This window comes from Saimiri boliviensis, chromosome 2, assembly GCF_048565385.1.
Source record: "Saimiri boliviensis isolate mSaiBol1 chromosome 2, mSaiBol1.pri, whole genome shotgun sequence".
In the NCBI taxonomy this organism is placed as follows: Eukaryota; Metazoa; Chordata; class Mammalia; order Primates; family Cebidae; genus Saimiri; species Saimiri boliviensis.
The window spans coordinates 112,382,647-112,406,543 of record NC_133450.1 but is presented as its reverse complement, the minus strand read 5'-3'; the positions used below and the strand labels follow the sequence as shown (position 1 = coordinate 112,406,543).

Sequence of the window (23,897 nt, the reverse complement as noted above, 5' to 3'; positions counted from 1 at the left end):
GGTTTAAGCGATCCTCCCACCTCAGCCTCTTGAGTAGCTGGAACTACATACATGTGCCACCATGCCTGGCTAATTTTTGTATTTTTTGTAGAGATGGTATTTTGCCATGTTGGCCAGGCTGGTATTGAACTCCTGGCCTCAAGTGATCCACCCGCCTCAGTCTCCCAAAGGCCGAGATTACAGGAGTGAGCTACTGTCCCCATCCCCGACCTTTTTTAAATACAGCATAACTTTTGCATATTCTCGCCACCGTTATTGGCCACCTCTGGTCCTCTTTATGTACTGTATTTAAAACAAGACATACTCTTCTAGATTTAAGCAATCCAGCCCAGCGTATAGAGGAATTACTTACTTTCAGGATCTAGATACCACACATTTAATGTAGGGTTTCTTGTGCATGTGTCCCATTGTTGGCTCATATTGAACTTATTTGTAGGGGTAAGAGAAAAATCCAAACTGCTTTTTCCTAATCTCATATACTGCTCAACACTTCTGACAACAGATGTGTGTTGGATTTTTCTTTACACACGAAGCAGTTCTCCAGTAGACACCAATTTAGTATCCTATAATTCAATTGTAACACACTCTTGTTTTTTTTCTTCTTCTTTTTTTTTTTTTTTTTAAATAAGTTGGGGTTTCACCATGATGGCCAGGCTGGTTTTGAACTCCTGACCTCAGGTGATCCACCCACCTCGGCCTCCCAAAGTGCTAGGATTACAGGTGTGAGCCACCATGCCCAGCCTCAATTGTAACACTCTCTACCTGCAGATAGTGTTATATGGAATAGGTTAAGGGCTCAACCACACAAAACTGTCTCCACTTCACATGCCAGTTGTACATCCATGTTGTGACGTGTGCTTGCCAACTGGCTATAAACTTGGGATTCCCACAACCTTCTCCTTGGGTTTGGCTAATTTGCTGGAGTGGCTCACAGAACTCAGGGAAACACTTTATTTGTGTTTATCCATTTATTATAAAGAATATTATACAGATACAGTTGAGCAGCCAGATGAGATGCATAAGGCAAGGTCTGTAGGAAGGAGTGTGGAGCTTCTGTGTTCTCTCTGGGTGCTTCACACTCCTGGCTCCTCCCTGTGTTCAGCAGCTCAGAACTTCTCCAAACCTTGACCTTTTGGGTTTTGTAGAGGTTTTATTATGTAAGCATTATTGATTAAATCATTGGCCATTGGTGATCAGCTCAACCTTCAGCTCCTCTTCACTATCAGGAAGTGGGAGTGAGGTGGGAATCAGTTTCAACCCTCTAATCACATGGTTGGTTCTCCTGGCAAGCAGCCCTCTGAAGCTATCTAGGAGTCCACCCTGAGTTGCCTTACTAGAACAAAATACGATTCTGTCACCCAGGAAATTCTAAGGGATTTAAAGGCTCTGTGTCAAATGCTTCTATCAGGAACTTATTAAGACCTTAAGAGTTTTATCTTAGGTACTGGGGGTAGAGACCAAATACATATTTCTTCTTATATTGTATTACAGTAGGTATTTAAAAGTTTAATTTTGCTAACACATTGTAACAGCTTCCACCTCTTCCCAGTAAATGTTTACCTGTTAATATAACAGAACTGACTAGCTTGCCTTTTGTGTATTTTTGGTTTTCCCTGCCCTTCTTCATTGGAGGTACTAATAAGTAGCAAAATGTTCAAAAGATGGGTAGGCAGTGAATAAATGAAACCTCTGGAAAGTCTACACATTTAAAAAAATTGTATTATTTTATATTTTACTAACTTCTTTTAACTGTTCTTACTGCTTATGCAAAATCTGCACATTATTTAAAAAAATATATATATATATTTTGAGACAGAGTCTTGCTCTGTTGCCAGGTGCCAGGCTGGAGTGCAGTGGCGTGATCTCGGCTCACTGCAGCCTCTGCCTCCCAGGTTCAAGCAATTTTCCTGCCTCAGCCTCCCGAGTAGCTGGGACTATAGGCGCGCACCACTACACACAGCTAATTTTTGTATTTTTAGTAGATGCGGGGTTTCACCATGTTGGGCAGGATGGTCTCGATCTCTTGACCTTGTGATCTGCCCACTTCGGCCTCCCAAAGTGCTGGGATTACAGGTGTGAGCCAGTGCGCCCAGCCTGTAAAATATATTTTTAAAATTTTGTAAAGTATTATAAAATTTATAATCTCCAAATAATTCAATGATGACTATACATTTTCTGGATGCTTTCTTCAGAATTCCTGAAATTGCAGGACAGTAAGTACTTGTGTAAAAATCAGAAACTGATTTCATGGTTCTGTTTTCAGAAAGTATTGAAAACCTGTTTTTTTCTAGGAAAATGTGCCATTATAATTTTACCCTAATTTTCCAAAACTGTTAGTAAATTCTTATTTCCATCAGCCCTTCATTTCTCATGGCTGTCACTAGGATCTCTTGTGGATGTCACTGTGGTATCTCATGGATATCACAGACCAAGAGATATCAGCCTTTCTCTTTCTTCCCCTCGGTGTTTCAGGAAGGCAAACATTTTCTGTAAAGGACCAGATAAGCTTCGTGGACCAGAGCGTCTCTTTCTCAACAACTTGACTGTGCTTTTATATCACAAAAGTGGTCACAGACAATATGTAAATGAATGGACATGGCTGTCTTTCAATAAAACTATTTACAAATGCAAACATCAGACCTAGAGTGAAGAAATTATTCTACCAAAAAAGACACAGCCACATTGCAGCACTGTTCACAATAACAGACACATGGAGTCAACCTAGGTATTCATCAGCAGTGGACTGGATAAAGAAAATGTGGCATATATACACCATGGAATACTCTGGAGCCATAGAAAAGAATGAAATCATGTTGTTTTTCTTTTTGAAAGTATTTTTGAAAGCAACGTTTTTGTTTTTGTTGTTGTTGTTGTTGTTGTTGTTTTTACAGAGATGGGGTTTCTCCATGTTGGCCAGGCCAGGCTGGTCTTGAACTCCTGACCTGACCTCAGGTGATCCACCTGCCTCGGCCTCCCAAAGTGCTAGGATTACAGGCGTGAGCCACCACGCCCAGCAAAAGCATAGTATTTTTGAAAGCAACAAGGATGCAGCTGGAGGCCATTTTCCTAAGTGAATGAACACACAAACAAAACCACCATATATTCTCACTTTCTTTTTCCTTTTAAGATGGAATTTTGCCCTTGTCACCCAGGCTGGAGTGCAATGGAGTGATCTTGGGTCACTGTAGCCTCTGCCTCCTGGTTCAAGCAATTATATTGCCTTAGCCTCCCAAGTGGCTGGGATTACAGGTGCCCGCCAATGTAATTTTTGTATTTTTAGTAGAGACAGGGTTTCACCACGTTAGCCAGCCGGTCTCAAATTCCTGACTTCAGGTGATCCGCCTGCTTCGGCCTCCCAAAGTTGTGGGATTACAGGCATGAGCCACTGCGCTTGCCCCACATGTTCTCACTTATAAGTGGGATCTAAACATTGGTGCTCATAAACATGGAGTTGGCAACAGTAGACACTGGGCCCTACCAGAAGGGGTAGGGAAGGAGGGGGCAAGCGTTGAAAACCCTCATTATTGGGTATTATGCTTACTACTTAAGTGACAGGATCATTAGTACCCCAAACCTAAGTATCATACAATATAACCATGTAGCAAACCTGCACATGTACCCTGGAATGTCAAATAAAAGTTGAAATTGTTTAAAAAAAAAAAAAAAGCCTAGAGTGATGTCTATCGAATAATGCCTGGTATTAATGACTGCTATCATAGACCCACTATCTTCACCATCCATGAAGATAGAATAATACAATTCTAGGTTGGAAATTTTCTTAGTTTTTTTTTTTTTTTTTTTTTTTTTCAAATAAAGATGGGGTTTCACCATGATGGCCAGGCTGGTCTTGAACTCTTGACCTCAGGTGATCCACTCACCTCGGCCTCCCATAGTGCTAGGATCACAAGTGTGAGCCACCGCGCCTGACCTCTTGCAGTATTTTTGAAAGCCTTGCTTGCTTCTGTCTTCCAGTGTTCCTTTTGAGAAATCTTTTACTATTCTGATTCTTTTTTTTTTTTTTTTCCGAGGCAGGGGCTGGTCTCAAACTCCTGGCCTCAAGCAGTCCTCTTGTCTCGGTCTTCCAAAATTCTGGGATTGTAGGAATGAACCAGTGTGCCTGACCCCATTCTGCCTCTTGATCCATTATTTAAACCAGTCAGGGCTGGGGGTGGTGGCTCACGCCTGTAATCCCAGCACTTTGAGAGGCCGAGGCAGGCAGATCACATGAGGTCAGCTAATTTTTGTATTTTAGTAGAGATGGGATTTCACCATGTTGGGCAGGATGGTCTCGGGAAGCTGAGACAGGAGAATTGCTTGAACTCGAGGTGGAGGTTGCAATGAGCTCAGATCGAACCAGTGCCTCCAGCCTGGAAAATAAAGATCCAAACTCCGTCTCAAAAGACAAAACCAAACAAACAAAACACACCAAAAAACCAATCTTTTCCTATCATCCTCTGTCTGGAGGCTTCTCTTGGTTCTTAGGGCTTTCTCTGTGTGTCTTACAAGTTTAAATTCTTACCACTTTTTCTCATCAGTACAATGGAGGTAGTAGTAACTACCTTAGGCTTGTTTTGAATATTAGTGTGATACAGAATACAAAGTGCTGGAGTCAGCGCAGTGGCTCACGCCTGTAATCACAACACTTTGGGAGGCTGAGGTGAGTGGATCACTTGAGGTCAGGAGTTCGAGACTAGCCTGGCCAATGCAGTGAAACCCCTGTCTCTGCTAAAAATACATAATTAGCCTGGCATGTTGGTGGGCTCCTGTATCGCAGCTACTCAGGAGGCTGAGGCAGGAGAATTGGTTGAACCTGGGAGTTGGAGGTTGCAGTGAGTGGAGATCACGCCACTGTACTCCAGCCTGGATGACAGAGCAAGACTGTTTAAAAAAAAAAAAGCTAAAAATAGTGCCTTGCATATAATTGTTGCTGTTATCACCATCAACATCTTACTGAGGCATCTCACCAAAATACCTTTCAATAGTTTTGACAGTCCATAATCACCTTTTGATACCATGAGGTTTCTGTGGTGTGAAATTTTGATTTGAGAGACAAAGTCTGGGATAACGTTAAGTGATACTAGACATTTTTAGGGTTAAGGAATGGAAACGGGATCTTCCAGTAGCCCTGAGCCTAAAATAGAGGTTTAAAGCCACATAAGAATTTGGTATAATTGAAATGTTTGTAACAGAAGGAAATGATAAATGCTGGAGGTGATGGATACCTTGTTTACCCTGATGTGATTATTATGCATTGTATGCCTTTATCAGAATATCTCTTGTACCCCATAAATATTATATAAACCTATTGTATATCCATAAACTTAAAAAAAAAAAAAATTTGGCCGGGTGCAGTGGCTCATGCCTGTAATTCCAGTGCTTTGGGAGGCTGAGGCGTGTGGGTCAGAAGGTCAGGAAATTAAGACCATCCTGGCCAACATGGTGAAACCCCGTCTCTACTAAAAATACAAAAAACTAACTCGGTGTGGTGACATCTGCGTGTAGTCCAAGCTATTCAGGAGACTGAGACAGGAGAATCGCTTGAACGTGAGAGGCAAAGGTTGTGAGCCAAGATAGCGCCACTACACTCCAGCCTGTGACAGAGCAAGACTCCATCTCAAAAAAAAAAAAAAAAAAAAAAAAGAATTTGGTTTCTAGTTGCATTCACTGAGCTTGGAGGTTACAATAGAATACACGTGTACCTTCCTCCACCCAGATGACCTCTTAGCAGGATTATGTATATGTTAGAGTATCAATCAGTGGTTTTCAGGGTGCTAATTGTATTTATGTTTTCTAAATGAAAGCTTTTTATCACTGTAGATTCTTTTTTTGAGACGGAGTTTCGCTCTTGTTACCCAGGCTGGAGTGCAATGGCGCGATCTCAGCTCACCGCAACCTCCGCCTCCTAGGTTCAGGCAATTCTCCTGCCTCAGCCTCCTGAGTAGCTGGGATTACAGGCACACGCCACCATGCCCAGCTAGTTTTTTGTATTTTTAGTAGAGACGGGGTTTCACCATGTTGACCAGGATGGTCTCGATCTCTTGACCTCGTGATCCACCCGCCTCGGCCTCCCAAAGTGCTGGGATTACATTCAATTCTTTTAAAGTGTTAAACTTCTTTATTTTATTTTATTTTATTTTATTTTTTTTTGAGACGGAGTTTCGCTCTCGTTACCCAGGCTGGAGTGCAATGGCGCGATCTCAGCTCACCGCAACCTCCGCCTCCCGGGCTCAGGCAATTCTCCTGCCTCAGCCTCCTGAGTAGCTGGTATTACAGGCATGTGCCACCATGCCCAGTTAATTTTTTTTTTTGCACTTTTTAGTAGAGACGGGGTTTCACCATGTTGACCAGGACGGTCTCGATCTCTCGACCTCGTGATCCACCCGCCTCGGCCTCCCAAAGTGCTGGGATTACAGGCTTGAGCCACCGAAACTTCTTTATTTTAAATAGTGTGTTCTTGGAACCAGCATTTTACATTGCCACTAAGAATTTAATTAGATCAATATTGGTGCCATTTGAAATAGGATATTTGAAAAGAGCAGATTTTTTTTCAGATTACATTTTTATGTAAAATCATACTTAATTTCCTCTTATTTGCCTTACTTTTTTTTTTTTTATTTTTGAGATGGAGTCTTGCTGTGTTGCTAAGCTGGAGTTGGCGTGTAGTGGTGCAGTCTCGCCTCACTGCAACCTCTGCCTCCCAGGTTCAAGCCATTTACCTGCCTCAGCCTTCCCAGTAGCTGGGAATACAGGCATGGGCCACCATGCCTGGCTAATTTTTTTTTGTATTTTTTTTTTTTTTTTTTTTTGAGACGGAGTTTCGCTCTTGTTACCCAGGCTGGAGTGCAATGGCGCGATCTCGGCTCACCGCAACCTCCGCCTCCTGGGTTCAGGCAATTCTCCTGCCTCAGCCTCCTGAGTAGCTGGGATTATAGGCACACGCCACCATGCCCAGCTGATTTTTTGTATTTTTAGTAGAGGCGGGGTTTCACCATGTTTACCAGGATGGTCTCGATCTCTCGACCTCGTGATCCACCCGCCTCGGCCTCCCAAAGTGCTGGGATTACAGGCTTGAGCCACCGCGCCCGGCCTTTTTTTTTGTATTTTAGTAGAAATGGGGTTTCGCCATCTTGGCCAGGATGGTATCGATCTCCTGACCTTCTGATCCGCCTGCTTCGGCCTCCCAAAGTGCTGGGATTACAAGTGTGAACCACTGTGCCTGGCTCACTCATGTTATTTTTTCAGGAGACATCCTTGTCCTTTCCTTCCCCTTACTGAGGTAGAAGAAATAGTGATTTAGAGGAGTTGATGGGTATAAGAATTGTTTGGGAGAAGTGGAGGGATGAATAGTGTGATCTAAGGTGAAATGATGGGAAATGCAGATAATGTATGTTGAGGGAGCATTTGGTTAGAATGAGGTTTTGTTTAGGAGTATGAGAGACAAGAAGTAAAAGAGGCAGTTATGGTCCCACTGTTGGGAGCCTTCAGGTTCAGGCTAAGGAGCAAATATTTTTATCTCGACCTTTGAAGGTTTTTGAGCTGGAAAGTGTTAATGAAAAAAAGCAGTACTTTGAAAAATATTTCATTTTGCAGTGGTGATGAGAATAGTTTGAAGTAAGAAGAGGCCATTATTAGGGAGAACACTTAGGATATTATTAGGATGATATGGTATGGTTCAGAGGTGAGGCAATCAGGGCTGAAGTTTATAATTACGAGTGGAAATTGGTTGGTGCTGTGGCTCACTCCTGTAATCCCATCACTTTGGGAGGCCAAGGTGGGCAGATTGGGAGGTCAAGACCATCCTGACCAACATGGTGAAACCCCATCTCTAAAAATACAAAAAAATTAGCCGGGCGTGGGGGTGCGTACCTGTAGTCCCAGCTACTTGGGTGGCTGAGGCAGGAGAATTGCTTGAAACTGGAAAATGGAACTTGCAGTGAGCTGGGACCACTGCACTCCAGCCTGGCAATAGAGTGAGACTGTCTCAAAAGAAAAAAAAAAAAAAAAAAGGGAGTGGAAATTGGCTGGGTGCGGTGGGTCATGCTTATAATCCCAGCACTTTGGGAGGCCGAGGTGGGTGGATCACTTGAGGTCAGGAGTTTGAGACCAGCCTGGCCAACATGGCAAAACCCCATCTTTACTAAAAATACAAAAATTGGTCAGGTGTGGTGGCTCGTGCCTGAGGTCCTAGCTAATTAGGAGAATGAGGCAGGAGAATTACTTGAACTTGGGAGGCAGAGGTTGCAGTGAGCTGAGATCGTGCCACTGCACTCTAGCCTGGACAACAAGCAAGACTCTGTCTCAAAAAAAAAAAGTGGAAATTAAAGTGGAGAGATGAGATACTAGACAAAAACCAAACACACACGCACACACATATACACACAATAAAGCTGGCCACAGTGGCTCACACCAGTAATTCCAACACTTTGGGAAACTGAGGTGGGAGTATAGCTTGAAACCAGGAGTTTAGTGAGACTCCCACTCCTATAAAAAAATTTAAAAAATTAGCTGAGTGTGATGGCATTGTGCCTGTGGGCCCAGATACTTGGGAGACTGAGGTCAGAGGACTGCTTGAGCCCAGGAGGTCAAAGCTGCAGGGAGCCAGGATCGTGTCATTGCACTTCAGCCTGGGTGACAGAGTGGGTGTCTCAAAAAAAAAAGGACTGGCCAGGTCTGGTGGCTTATGCCTGTAATCCCAGCACTTTGGGAGGCTGAGGTGGGTGGTTCAGGAGGTCAAGAGATCGAGACCATCCTGGCCAACATGGTGAAACTCCATCTTTACTAAAAATAAAAAAAATTAGCTGGTGTGATGACACATGCCTGTAGTCCCAGATATTCAGGAGGTTGAGGCAGGAGTATTGCTTGAGCCGGGGAGGCAGAAGTTGCAGTGAGCTGAGAGTGTGCCTGATGACAGAGTGAGACTCTGTCTCAAACAAAAAACAAAAAAAAGGAAGGACTAAGTTAAGACTAAATCCCAGCTACAAATGCAGTCATGTACCACATAATGATATTTTGGTTAATGATGGACTGCATGTAATACAGTGGTCCCATAAGATTATAGTGTAGCTGAAAAATTTCTGTTACATAGTGATAGGGTGGCCCTTCTAACGTTGTGGCCCAATGCATTTATTCGTATTTATGGTGATAATGGTGTAAACAAACCTGTGCTGCCAATTATATAAAAATATAGCAGGTACAATTGTATATAGTATGTGATACTTCAAGTTTAAAAAATTCAATTCTAGATTATACTGCAGTAACATCGTATGTAATATACAGTACATACACATAGATGACGTTAATAAACGGTTATTGGATTATGCGTTTACTATATCATTTTATTGTTTTTTATTTTCTTGCAAATATGTTATCTACTACTTGACTATTATTTTTTTGTAGACAGGTTATACTCCCTGTCACCCATGCTGAAGTGCATGATCAAAGCTCACTGCAGCCTCCAACTCCTGGGCTCAAGCAGTTCTCCTGTCTCAGCCTCCTGACCATGCCAGACTAATTTTTCTTTTCTTTTTTGAGACGAGGTTTCACCTTGTTGGTCAGACTGGTCTTGAACTCCTGACTTTAGGTAATCCACCCACTTTGGCCTCCCAAAGTGATGGGATTACAGGCGTGAGCCACCACACTCTGCTATACTGTACTGTTTATCATTATTTTAGTATATATTCCTTCCACTCATAAAAAAAAAAAGTTAACTGTAAAATAGCCTTAGGCAGGTTCTCTAGGAGTTACTCCAGAAGAAAACAATTGTTATAGGAGATGACAGCTCTATGTGTATTATTGCCCATGAAGACTTTGCAGTGGGAAAGATGGGGAGGTGAAAGACAGTGATATTGTTGATCCTGACCCTGTGTAGACCTAGGCTAATGTGTATGTGTGTGCTAGCTTTTTTTTTTTTTTGACAAATTTTATTTTTTTTTGAAATGGAGTTTCACTCTGTTGCCCAAGCTGGAGTGCAGTGGTGTGATCTCAGCTCACTGCGACCTCTGCCTCCCGGGTTCAAGCGATTCTCATGCCTCACCCTCCTGAGTAGCTGGGATTGCAGGCATGTGCCACCATGTCCAGCTAATTTTTGTATTTTTAGTAGAGACGGGGTTTTGCCCTGTTGGCCAGGCTGGTGTCAAACTCTTGACCTCAATGATCTGCTAGCCTCAGCCTCCCAAAGTGCTGAGATTACAGGCGTGAGCTATCACACCCATCATTTTTTTTTGTTGTTGTTTTTTATTAATAAATGAGACAGGGTCTTGCCCTGTCACCCAGTCTGGAGTGCAGTGGTACAATCACGGCTCACTGTAGCCTCAACTACCTAGGCTCAAGCAATTTTCCTGCCTCAGCCTTCTGACTAGCTGGGACCACAGGCATGTACCACAATCACATCTGGCTAATTTTTAAAAATATTTTGAGGTTGGGCATGGTGGCTTACTCTTGTAACTCCAGCACTTTGGGAGGCCGATGTGGGTGAATCACTTGAGCACAGCAGTTTGAGACCAGTCTGGGCAACATAGCAAGGCCCTATCTCTATTAAAAAAAATACAAAAACTTTAGCCAGGCATGGTAGCTCATGCCTGTAGCCTCAGCTAGTTGGGAGGCTGAGGCAGGACAATTACTTGAGCCTAGGAAAGTTGAGGCTGCAGTGAGCTGTCATTGGATCACTGCACTCCATCTGGGTGGCAGAGCAAGACCCTGTCCCAAAAAAATTTTTTTCTTTTGTAGAGATGGGGTCTTGGTTAGTCTTGAACTGTTGGGCTCACGGGATCCTTCTGCTTCAGCCTCCCAAAGTTCTGGGATTTATAGGTGTGAGCCACTGTGTCTGGCTCAGAGAAGATATTATCAAAATTTTAAATATTTGCTGGTTGGGAAAATGATTGATACCCTGTTTTGATTTGTATCTCTCTGATTAGTGAAATTGAGCGTCTTTCCATATCCTTATTGGCTTTTAATATTTTTTTTTGTGAATTGCATAGTCATATTTTTTGTCAGCTTGTCTACTGAATTTATAGGAGTTTCTTGGGTATTAATCCAGATAATTTTTTTTCCTTTTTGTAATGGAGACGAGGTCTCACTATATTGCTCTGTTGCCCAGGCTGGTCTCGAACTCTTGGGCCCAGATAATTCTCCCACCTTGTCCATCCAAAGTGCTGGGATTTACAGATGTGAGACATCATGCCTGGCCCATAAATCTTTGACTGGCACATATATTTAATATTTTCTCCAAGTCTGTCACTTACTATGGTAGCTGTTCGTCTTTTCCTGTATGATTTTAAGTTTTTGTTTCCTTACCTTGTGATTATATACAATTCTCTTATCTTACAGAACTAGTATGTTTTTTAGAAATAGAACTTAACTTTTAGTTCATCTCAGTTTATATTTATTTATAGCACAGGCTAGGAATTTCTCCTCAATACTGTTGACTGTTTGTACCCAATACACAATTGAATAAGTGTGCCCAGTAATTGAATCCTTTTTCAGTGATTCTTATTTTCTTTTTCTTTTTCTTTTTTTTTTTTTGAGATGGGAGGGAGGAAGGGGGCAGGTGAGTGAGCAAGGGCTTGTTTCATTGATTTGAAATGCCTCCCTTTTATAAATTTCCCTTCAGTCAGTTTCTGGAGTCTCCTTTCTGTTCTATTTATGTATCTGTGCGTCAATATCATATACCATTTCAAGTTCCTATAGCTTTATAGTTTTTCTTCTTGTTGTTGTTGTTTTTTTTTTTTTTGAGATGGTGTTTCGCTCTTGTTACCCAGGCTGGCGTGCAATGGCGCGATCTCGGCTCACCGCAACCTCTGCCTCCTGGGTTCAGGCAATACTCCTGCCTCAGCCTCCTGAGTAGCTGGGATTACAGGCACATGCCACCATGCCCAGCTAATTTTTTGTATTTTTAGTAGAGACGGGGTTTCACCATGTTGACCAGGATGGTCTCGATCTCTTGACCTCGTGATCCACCCGCCTCAGCTTCCCAAAGTGCTGGGATTACAGGCTTGAGCCACCGCGCCCGGCCTTGTTGTTGTTTTTGAGATAGAGCCTCATTCTGTCACATAGGCTGGAATGCAATGGTGTGGCATGATTACAACTCACTGCTACCTCAACCTCCTGGATTCATTCATTCAGCCTTGAGGCTGAATCATGCCACACCATTGCATAAATTTTTACTCCTGAGTAGCTGGAAGTATAGGTGAGCACTACCATGCCAGCCTAATTTTTTTTGTTTTTTGTAGAGACAGTGTTTTGCCATGTTGCCCAGGCTTGTCTTGAACTCCTGTATTTAAGTGATCTGCCTGCCTCTGCCTCCCAATGTGCTAGATTACAGGTGTGAGCCACCACACCTGGCCTAGGTTTTTGGGTTTTTGATAGCACGTTAATAAAGCTCCACTACTCTTTTTCTTTTCTTTTTTTTTTTTTTTCACCCTGATGGACAGGCTGGTCTTGAACTCCTGACCTCAGGTGATTCCCAAAGTGCTAGGATTACAGGCATGAGCCACTGTGCCTGGCGTCTTTTTCCTTTTTAAAAATTTTATTGAATATTCTCATTTTGATTTCTAGTTGTTAGAAATAGACTGTTGGGGCCAGGCGCGATGGCTCACGCCTGTAATCCCAGCACTTTGGGAGGCTGAGGCGGGTGGATCACAAGGTCAAGAGATCAAGACCATCCTGGTCAACATGGTGAAACCCCGTTTCTACTAAAAATACAAAAAAATTAGCTGGGCATGGTGGCGTGTGCCTGTATTCCCAGCTACTAAGGAGGCTGAGGCAGGAGAATTGCCTGAACCCAGGAGGCGGAGGTTGCGGTGAGCCGAGATTGCGCCATTGCAGCCTGGGTAACAAGAGCGAAACTCCGTCTCCAAAAAAAAAAAAAAAGGAATAGACTGTTAAGTTTCGGAAAACATTCTGTTGAAATTTTGATTAGAATTACATTGAATGCCGGGCACGGTGGCTCACGCCTGTAATCCCAGCACTTTGGGAGGCCGAGGCGGGTGGATCACGAGGTCAAGAGATCGAGACCATCTTGGTCAACATGGTGAAACCCCGCCTCTACTAAAAATACGAAAAATTAGCTGGGCATGGTGGCGCGTGCCTGTAATCCCAGCTACTCAGGAGGCTGAGGCAGGAGAATTGCCTGAACCCAGGAGGCGGAGGTTGCGGTGAGCTGAGATTGCGCCATTGCACTCCAGCCTGGGTAACAAGAGTGAAACTCCGTCTCAAAAAAAAAAAAAAAAAAAAGAATTACATTGAATGTATAGAATAATTTGAGGACCATTTCACATCTTTACAACACTGAGTCTCCTTGTCCTGGACTATGATGTTTCTCTATTTTTTTCTAATTTTACCACCTTTGAGCTTTGTAATTTACCTCAGTTGGTCTTATATGTTTCTTTTTAGTTAGTTAGAAATAATCACATTTAAGCTGAGTGCAGTTGCACATGCCTCTAATCCTAGCTACTCAGTAGGCTTAGGTAGGAGGATTGCTTGAGCCCAGGAATTTGAGGCTGTAGTATGCTGTGATCGCACCTGTGAATTGCCACAGCACTCCCCAGCCTGGATGACTTAATGAGACCCGTATTTCTGAAATTAAAACAAAAACTCTCATTTGATTAATTTTATTTTTTTAAAGCTTCAGGGGAAAAGAAATACCCAGAATTGCTTTGGTAACTGGTTATGATGGGCTTTTTAAATTTTTTAAAATTTATTTATTTAGAGACAGGGTCTCTGTCACCCAGGCTGGAGTGCAGTGGCATTATCTCAGCTCACTACAGCTTAAATGACCTCCCAGGCTCAAGCCGTTTTCTTGACTCAGCCACCCAAGTAGCAGGGACTATAGGTGCACACTACCATGTCTGGCTAATTTTTTTTTTTTTTTGAGACAGAGTCTCTGTCTCCAGGCTGGAGTGCAGTGGTGCAATCTCGGCTCACTACAACCTCCGCCTCCTAGGTTCAAGGGATTCCTCTGCCTCAGCCTCCTGACTAGCTGGGACTACAGGCACGTGCTACCACACCTGGCTAATTTTTTGTGTTTTAGTAGAAATGGGGTTTCACCATGTTGGCCAGGATGGTCTCAATCTCCTGACCTTGTGATCCACCTGCCCTGGCCTCCCAAATTTTTGGGATTATAGGTGTGAAACTACCATGTCTGGCTAATTTTTTGTATTCTGTGTAGAGATGGGGTTTCACCATGTTGCCCAGGCTGGTCTCGAACTTCTGAGCTCAAGCACTCCACCCGTCTTATCCTCTCAAAATGTTAGGATGACAGGTGTGAGCCACAATGCCTGGCCTTTTTTCCTTTTAAAATAGGGACAGAGGCGGCCTGACCAACACGGAGAAACCCTGTCTTAAAAAAAAAGAAAAAGAAAAAGAAAAAAATAAAATAAAATAGGGACAGAGGGATGAGGTCTCACTGGGTTGCCTAGGCTGGTCTGGAATACCTGGCTTCAAAACATCTTCTCAACTAAGCCTCCCAAAGTGCTAGGATTACAGGAGTGAGCTACCATGCCTGGCCTGTTTCGTTAATAAAGGTATTACCTGCTTCCTAGAGACTTAAAAACCCTAAATGGAGAAAAATATAGACAAGCATAGATGGCTTAATCGGCAACATTTTGGGTCTTTATTTAACAGAAACTGGCTTTCATTTTATGCTTGATAATCTAAGATAACTCCTTTTACATGGTTAAAAGTATAGAAACTCTTGAATTTAATAGATGTAGCAGGAAGAGTCATACTGTATCTAAGGTGTCTTTTTTTTGTTTGTTTTTTTTTGTTTTTTTTTTGAGACGGAGTTTCGCTCTTGTTACCCAGGCTGGAGTGCAATGGCGCGATCTCGGCTCACCGCAACCTCCGCCTCCTGGGTTCAGGCAATTCTCCTGCCTCAGCCTCCTGAGTAGCTGGAATTACAGGCACGTGCCACCATGCCCAGCTAATTTTTTGTATTTTTAGTAGAGACGGGGTTTCACCATGTTGACCAGGATGGTCTCGATCTCTTGACCTCGTGATCCACCCGCCTCGGCCTCCCAAAGTGCTGGGATTACAGGCTTGAGCCACCGCGCCCGGCCTCTAAGGTGTCTTACATAGGTTTCTGAATCTTAGTGATTTTCAAAATTATAATGTATTAGTATCTACTTTGTGTAAAACCCTGTGCCAGTTGTTTTGAAGAATACTAAGACTGAATTCCTGCCCTCTAGGAGTTTACTAGCTATGAGACTAGCAATATAACATTTAAGAAAACCTGTAATTGCTTCGTGTGATGGCTCACACCTGTAATCCCAGCACTTTGGGAGGCAGAGGCAGGCAGATCACCTGAGGTCAGGTGTTGGAGACCACCCTGGCCAACATGGTGAAACCCTGTCTCACTGAAAATATAAAAAATTAGCTGGGTGTGGTGGTGTATGCTTGCAGTCCCAACTACTTGGGAGGCTGAGGCAGGAGAATAATTTGAACCAGGAAGGCGGAGGTTGCAGTGAGCTGAGATTGCATCCCTGCACTCCAGCCTGGGTGACAAAGCAAGACTGTAGAAATTTTTAAAAAAAATCAACCAAAAAAACCCCGTATATTTGAAGGCACTATATGATATGTCAAGTGGGTGTTGGAGAAACTTCACTGAAGAAAAAAAAGAAATTACCTGTCGTTGAATATCCTGGGTAAACTTGGTAGATAAACTGGGATTTGAGGTGGACCTTGAAAGATGAGATTTTTCTTTGCACTAAGCTCTGCATATAGCATTTTATGTGAATTTAAAAAATTAATCTTTACAACAACTTTTATGACAAGTATAGTTATGATTAATATAGTAGAGATGAAGAAACTGAAGCTTAAAATGTATATTTTCTGCTGCAGTACAGTGTTACGATCTTGGCTCACTGCAACCTCTGCCCCCCTGGTTCAATCGATTCTCTTGCCTCAGCCTCCCGAGTAGCTGGGATTACAGGTGCCCGCCACCACGCCTGGCTAATTTTTGTATTCTTTTTTTTTTTTTTTTTTTTTTTGAGACGGAGTTTCGCTCTTGTTACACAGGCTGGAGTGCAATGGCGCGATCTCGGCTTACCGCAACCTCCGCCTCCTGGGCTTAGGCAGTTCTCCTGCCTCAGCCTCCTAAGTAGCTGGGATTACAGGCACACGCCACCACGCCCAGCTAGTTTTTTGTATTTTTAGTAGAGATGGGGTTTCACCATGTTGACCAGGATGGTCTCGATCTCTCGACCTCATGATCCACCCGCCTCGGCCTCCCAAAGTGCTGGGATTACAGGCTTGAGCCACCGCGCCCAGCCAATTTTTGTATTCTTAGTATAGACAGGGTTTCGTTGGCTAGGCTGGTCTCGAACTCCTGACCTCAGGCGATCTGCCCACGTTGGCCTCCCAAAGTGTGGGCATTACAGGCATGAGCCACCATGCCTGGCCATGAAAAACAGTTTCGAAAAAAAGGTCTGGAAAGATTCATCTTCAGTTACATTTTGGTTACCTATGGCGGAAGGTACTGAGATTTTGGAGGTAGAAGGTACTGAGATTTTGGAGGTGGAAGGCAAAAGAAGGCTTTGGAATTTCAGGTTGTCATTTAAAGGAGGTTTATTTAAAAATGCATTGTAAGAAGAAAAATATAAACATTTTGGAACTAAGATGATGGGAAAGGAAGGTTAAGATAATAAGTTTTTTTTTTTTTTTTTTTTTTTTTAAGACAGAATTGCTCCATCGTACAGATTGGAGTGCAGTGGCATGATATTGGCTCACTGCAGCCTCCGTCTCCCGGGTACAAGCAATTCTCTTGCTTCAGCCTCTCGAGTACCTGGGACTACAGGTGCGTGCCACCACACCCAGCTAATTTTGTATGTTAGTAGAGATGAGATTTCACCACGTTGGCAAGGTTGGTCTTGAACTCCTGACCTCATGATCTGTCTGCCTCAGCCTCCCAAGGTGCTGGGATTATAGGCTTGAGCCACCATGACTGGCCTTTTTTTTAAATTTAAATTTTATTTTTTAGATAGTCTCACTTTGTCGCCCAGACTGGAGTACAGTGGTAAGTTCTCAGCTCACTGCAACCTTCGACTCCCTGGTTGAAGCAGTCCTCCTGCCTAGCTGTGATTACAGCCACACAGCACCATGCCCAGCTAATTTTTGTATTTTTAGTATATTCAGGGTTTCAGTAGGTTGGCCAGAATGGTCTTGATCTCCTGACCTCATGATCCACCTGCTTTGGCCTCCCAAAGTGTTGGGATTACAGGCGTGAGGCACCATGCCTGGCCAAATTTATTTTTCTATAACATGACATTGGTAGTAAATTACCTAAATGTGGCATAATCTGCATTGGTTGCTGGAAGTCATCGTTTTTATGTCCCATGGCATTTCTATAGCTAGAAACTATTCTTTTTTTTTTTTTGGGAGGGTGGAGACAAGAGTCTCACTCTGTCATCCAGGCTAGAGTGTAGTAGCATGATTTCAGCTGACTGCAACCTCGACCACCCAAGTTCAAGCAATTCTCCTGCCTTTAGCTTCCCGAGTATGTGGGATTACAGGCTCCTACCACCACAGCCAGCTAATGTTTGTAGTTTCTGTAAAGACAGAGTTTTGTCATATTGGCTAGACTGGTCTGAAGCTCCTGATCTCAAGGGATCCATCCTTCTGGGCCCCCCAAATTGTTGGCATTAAAGGTGTGAGCACCTTGCCTGGCCAACTATTCCTGTTTTGATTTTTAGTTTTTTTTGTGCTTAATATGTTAATCTTTTATTTAACTTTCTGTCTCCATTCACTTTCTCTAATTCATTGATACAGATGAACTTAAATGTTGTTAGGGAAACCCCTCAAGTTGCTTATTTTAGTAATCCTGTAACCTCATGGTCACTCCTAATGGTAGTATTTTCTGATATTTATTGATACACCTAATAAAATCATAGCATTAACTTGATTACTACCTCTGTTAAAGAAAAAAAAGATGACCGGGCGCGGTGGTTCAAGCCTGTAATCCCAGCACTTTGGGAGGCCGAGGCTGGTGGATCACAAGGTGAAGAGATCGAGACCATCCTGGTCAACAAGGTGAAACCCCGTCTCTACTAAAGATACAAAAAGTTAGCTGGGCATGGTGGTGTGTGCCTGTAATCCCAGCTACTCAGGAGGCTGAGGCAGGAGAATTGCTTGAACCCAGGAGGCGGAGGTTGCGGTGAGCCGAGATCGCGCCATTGCACTCCAGCCTGGGTAACAAGAGTGAAACTCCTTCTCAAAAAAAAAAAGATGGAGTAATAATTTTGCAATGGATAGAGTATTGAAACTTTAATTTTTTTTTTCTAAAAGATACCATAAATGTCTCTAGAACATGAAAACAAAGCAATGAACATTGAAAGCACTATTAATGTGTCAGTGGGCAGTTTTTGAATCTTAGGACAGATTCTTCTTAAGAGTTGCCAGGTAGGTCTGTTAAATCTGAGTAATTAGTTACCTCCTGAGAAAGTGTTCAGTGACATTTGCTGTCTCTCTTTGGAATTAACTCAAGAGGATTCAGTGCTGTCTTCCTGCTGGCTCCCTGACAGTACTGCATTAAATGACAGGCAGAATAAGTTAGTTTAGCTGACAAACTTCAGAATGGAAATCTGAATGTCAAGGAGGTGAGCACTTTAAAGGATTTTGTCTTTTTCACCCTTTTTTAAAAAAAATTATTATTTTGAGATAGAATCTTTCTCTGTTGCCCAGGCTGGGATGTGGTGATACGATCTTGGCTCATTGCAACCTCCACTTCCTGGGTTCAAGTGGTTCATGAATTCCAATGTATGGTAGTTGGTTGGGTCATCTTCATGGGTGTTGAAGTGTTCCAAGAGTGTGATAGGAGATTTAGTAGAGAAGGCTGTGAACTAGGTTCCCAGGTTGTTTTTGATTTTTTTTTTTTTTTTTTTTTTGAGACGGAGTCTCACTCCGTCACCAGGCTAAGTGTCGTGGCTCCATATTGGCTCACTGCAACCTCCGCCTCCCGGGTTCAAGCGATTCTCCTGCCTTAGCTTCCCAAGTAGCTGGGACTACAGGTGCACGCCACCATGCCCAGCTAATTTTTGTATTTTTAGTAGTGACGGGGTTTCACCATGTTGGCCAGAATAGTTTCCGTCTCCTGACCTTGTGATCCGCCTGCTTTGGCCTCCCAAAGTGCTGGAGTTACAGGCATGAGCCACCGCGCTTGCCCTGAGGTTCCCAGGTTTTTAATGAATGAAGACATGTATCTAAGGAATTAATTAGAAGATGCTAGGTGATGAAAGGACACAGTTGGCCCTGTTCATGGTTATGCACCTGCAGATTCAACCAACCATGGATTGAAAGTAGTTGGGAAAAATAAAAAATAATATGACAAAAAAAAAAAAAAAAAAAGCCTGGGCGCTGTGGCTCACACCCATAATCCCAACACTTTGGAAGGCCACGGTGGGTGGATAACCTAAGGTCAGGAGTTCAAGACCAGCCAGACCAATATGGTGAAACCCCATCTCTACTAAAAATAGAAAAATTATCTGGGCATGATGGTGTGCCCCTGTAATCCCAGCTACTTGGGAGGTTGAGACAGGAGAATTGCTTAAACCCAGGGGGCGGAGGTTGCATTGAGCCAAGATCACGCCACTGCATTGCAGCCTGGGTGACAAAGTAAGACTCCTTTTAAAAAAAACCAACCAAACAAAAAATACAGTATAACCACTATTTGTATAGCATTTACATTGTATTAGGTATTATAAGTAATCAAGAGATGATTTAAAGTGTATGGGAGGATGTGCATAGGTTATATGCAAATGCTGTGCTATTTTATTCTTGAGTCAAGAGTTTCACTCTATTACCCAGGCTGGAGGGCAGTGGTGCAATCTCAGCTCATTGCAGCCTCCACCTCCTGGGTTCAAGCAGTTCTCAAGCTGCAGCCTCCCGAATAGCTGGGATTATAAGGCACCTGCCACCACGCCTGTCTAGTTATTATTATTATCATTATTATTATTTTTTTTTGAGATGGAGTCTTGCTCTGTTGCCCAGTCTGGAGTGCAGTAGTGCGATCTCAGCTTACTGCAACTTCTGCCTCCTGGGTTGAGGTGATTTCTGGCTTTTTTTGTTTTGTATTTTTAGTAGAGACAGGGTTTCACCATGTTGGCCAGGCTGATCTTGAACTCCTGACCTCAAGTGGGCTGCCCAACTCCGCGTCTTTTGGTGCTGGGATTATAGGCGTGAGCTACTACATGCAGTCGAATTTTTGTATTTTCAGTAGAGATGGGTTTTCACCATTTTGGCCAGGCTCGTTTCGAACTCCTGACCTCAGGTAATCCACCTGCCTCAGCCTCCCAAAGTGCTGGGATTACACGTGTGAGCCACGATGCCTGGCCTATAGTATTTTGTATCAGGGATTTGAGCATTGATAGATTTTGTTATCTGCAGGGGGTCCTGGAACCAGTCCTCATAGATAGCAAGATAAAACTCTATATCTCAAAAGTGAAGCCATAAGGGAAGATGATTATGATCTAGAAGGTTTGTTAGAAAGGCAAGACAATGACAATTATTTCTGGCTCTGTGGGGGTAAAGGTTGTAGTAAAGAGTGAAATGTGAGAAAATACTTGAGGGAGGACAACCAGGTTTAAATCAAGGTAAATAAGTGGAAGGACTATTGTTCAGAAAGATTTGAGGAGGCCTGGGAGTTGGTATGACAACAGTGAGTATTTTCTTGGGCATAGTGGAAAGATTTGGGGAGTGATAGTTTGGAAAAAACCAGGGTTGAGGACCTACAGATTAGTAAGATAGATTATGGTTCATATCATAATTGCCTTTGCCTTTGGTGACCTGGGATTATAGAGATCAGAGGTAATGTTGGAAGTTATCGATGGACTCAGTTGTCTGAGCTTTGCAAGTTGTTTTGGTACTGAAACTGGTTTAAAGATCCAAATATTATATGACTTGATGTTATAGAGGTGGTAAATGTTTTTTATAAAGTTAGTGTCAAAGGCAGCAAAGACCACATTCTAGGTGAGGGGTTGAATAAGCAGAGTTGTAGTCACTTGTTAGGTAAAGGATCCCAGGAGGAATGTGGTGAAAAACTGATTGTGTCCAAGGACTCCTGTGATGCTTATAGAGGGGCTATAAAGCTCAGCTTGAGGGGATTGTGGTGACAGGGATCATTTTAGAATAGAGTGATTATCAGTTTAAAATTGAATGGCTTGTGGAATAGAAGGAAACAGAAATGAATACCTATTAGGGTATTGGAATATGGGTTACAATTTTTTCTTTTTTTGAGATAGAGTCTCTCTCTGTCATCCAGGCTGGAGTGCAATGCCGCAATCTTGGGTCACTATAACCTCTACCTCCCAGCTTTTTTTTTTTTTTTTTTTTTTTTTTTTTTGAGATGGAGTTTCACTCTTGTTACTCAGGCAGGAGTGCAATGGTGTGATCTCGGCTCACTGCAACCCCGTGGGTTCAAGCAATTCTGCTGCCTCAGCCTCCCGAGTAGCTGAGATTACAGGTGCCTGCCACCATGCCCGGCTAATTTTTGTATATTTAGTAGAGATGGGGTTTTGCCATGTTGGCGAGGCTGGTCTTGAACTCCTGACCTCAGGTGGTCCACCTGCCTTGGCCTCCCAAAGTGCTGGGATTTACAGGTGTGAGCCACTGCGCCTGGCAATATATGGGTTAATTTTAAAATATACTAACTTTTTTTGTTTTTTTTTTTTGAGACATTCTTGCTCTGTCACCCAGGCTGGAGTGCAGTGGCATGATCATAGCTCACTGCAGCCTCTAACTCCTGGGCTCTGGAGATCCTCCTGCCTCAGCTTCCTGAATAGCTGATACCACAGGCACGTACCACCACACCCAATTAATTAAAAATTTTTTTTTGTAGATAGGGGTCTTGTTATGTTTCCCAGGGGTCTTAATTGTCTTGAGCTCCTGGGCTCAAGCTATCTTTTTTTTTTGGAGATAGGGTATCTCTCTGTTGCCCAGGCTGGAGTGAGTGCAGTGGTGTGATATTGGCTCACTGCAACTTCTGCCTCCTGGGTTTTAGCAGTTCTCTTATCTCAGCCTCCTTATTAGCTGAGACTACAGGTGCATGCCACCATACCCGGGTAATTTTTTGTTGTATTTATTGTACAGCTGGAGTTTTGCCTTGTTGCCCAGGCTGATCTTGGAACTCCTGGGCTCAAGTAATCAGCCCACCTTGGTCTCTCAAAGTGCTGGGATTACAGGCATGAGCCACCGTACCTGACCTTTTTTTGATGGGGGCCTCACTTGTTGCCCAAGCTGGAGTGCAATGGTGTGATCTAGGCTCACTGCACCCTCCGCTTCCCAAGTTCAAATAGTTCTCCTGCCTCAGCCTCCTGAGTAGCTGAGACTACAGGTGTGTGCCACCATGCCCAGCTAATTTTTGTATTTTTAGTAGAGACCGGGTTTCTCCATATTGGCCAGGATGGTTTCAATCTCTTAACCTCATGATCTGCCTGCCTCAGCCTCCCAAAGTGCTGGGATTACAGGTGTGAGGCACTGTGCCTGGCCATTTTTTTTGTGTGTTTTTAGTAGAGACAAAGTTTCTGTATGTTGGCCAAGCTGGTCTCAAAGTACTGACTTCAGGTGGTCCACCTGCCTAAGCTTTGCAAAGTGCTTGGATTATAGGCATGAGCCACTGCACCCGGCCAATTTTTTTTTTTTTTTTTTTTTTTTTGAGACAGGGTCCTGCTCTGTTGCTCAGGCTAGAATGCGGTGACATGATCAGGGCTCACTGCAGCCTCATCCTGTCAGGCTCAAGTGGTCTCTTACCTCAGCCTTCCAACTACAGGCGTGTGCCACCACACCTGGCTAATTATTTTTTATGTTTTGTAGAGACAAGGTCTTGCTGTGTTGCTGGTGCTGGTCTTGAACTGTGCTCAAGCCAACTTCCTGCCTCGGCCTTGCAAAGTTCTGGGATTACAGGTGTGAGCACCATGGTGCCTGGCTCTAATTTTTAAAGTGATTTTGTTGTTGAGTTGTAGGAGTTCTTTTCATATTCGGAATACTATTCCATTATCTGATAGATGGTTTGCAAATTATTTCTCCTTTTTTATACATTGCCTTTTCACTATCTTAATAGTGAATAATATATAAAAGGTTTTAATTTGATGACGTTCAGTTTATCTTTTTTTATCCACTGTTACCTATGCTTTTTGAGTCATACTTAAGAAATCATTGCTAGGCCGGGCGCGGTGGCTCAAGCCTGTAATCCCAGCACTTTGGGAGGCCGAGGCAGGTGGATCACGAGGTCGAGAGATCAAGACCATCCTGGTCAACATGGTGAAACCCCGTCTCTACTAAAAATACAAAAAATTAGCTGGGCATGGTAGCACGTGCCTGTAATCCCAGCTACTCAGGAGGCTGAGGCAGGAGAATTACCTGAACCCAGGAGGCGGAGGTTGCGGTGAGCCGAGATCGCGCCATTGCACTCCAGCCTGGGTAACAAGAGTGAAACTCCGTCTCAAAAAAAAAAAAAAAAAAAAAGAAATCATTGCTAAATCCAAGGTTGTAAATGACTTTCCCTTTTTTTTCCTAAAAGTTTTGTAATTTCAGTACTTATATTTAGATCTTTGATATGGTTTGAGTTCATTTTTGAATATAGTTTGAGGTAGATGGTTCAACATAATTCTTTTATTCTTTTGAGTCAATGTTTTGCCGAACCAACATAATTCTTCTGTATTTGTATCCAGTTGTCCCAATACCATTTTTTAATCTTTTATGAAATTAATAAAGTACTTCTTCATATTTTACATAATAAGATATTTCTTCATACTTTATATACTGTCATAACATCCCATTCAAAGTATTACTATATAGGCCAGATACAGTGAGTGGATGGATTATGCATGTAATCTCAGCACTTTGAGAGGCAGAGGTGAGAGGACTGCTTGAAGTCAGTAGTTTGAGACCAGCCTGAGCAACGTAGCAAGACT

General features: G+C 43.0%; 1 protein-coding gene across 3 annotated transcripts in view; it reads left to right on the top strand.

Moving 5' to 3' along the window:
• Positions 1-23,897, top strand: part of MGA (MAX dimerization protein MGA) — a 172,920-nt gene that overhangs the window by 17,996 nt on the left and 131,027 nt on the right. The gene's annotated exons all lie outside the window — the stretch shown is intronic.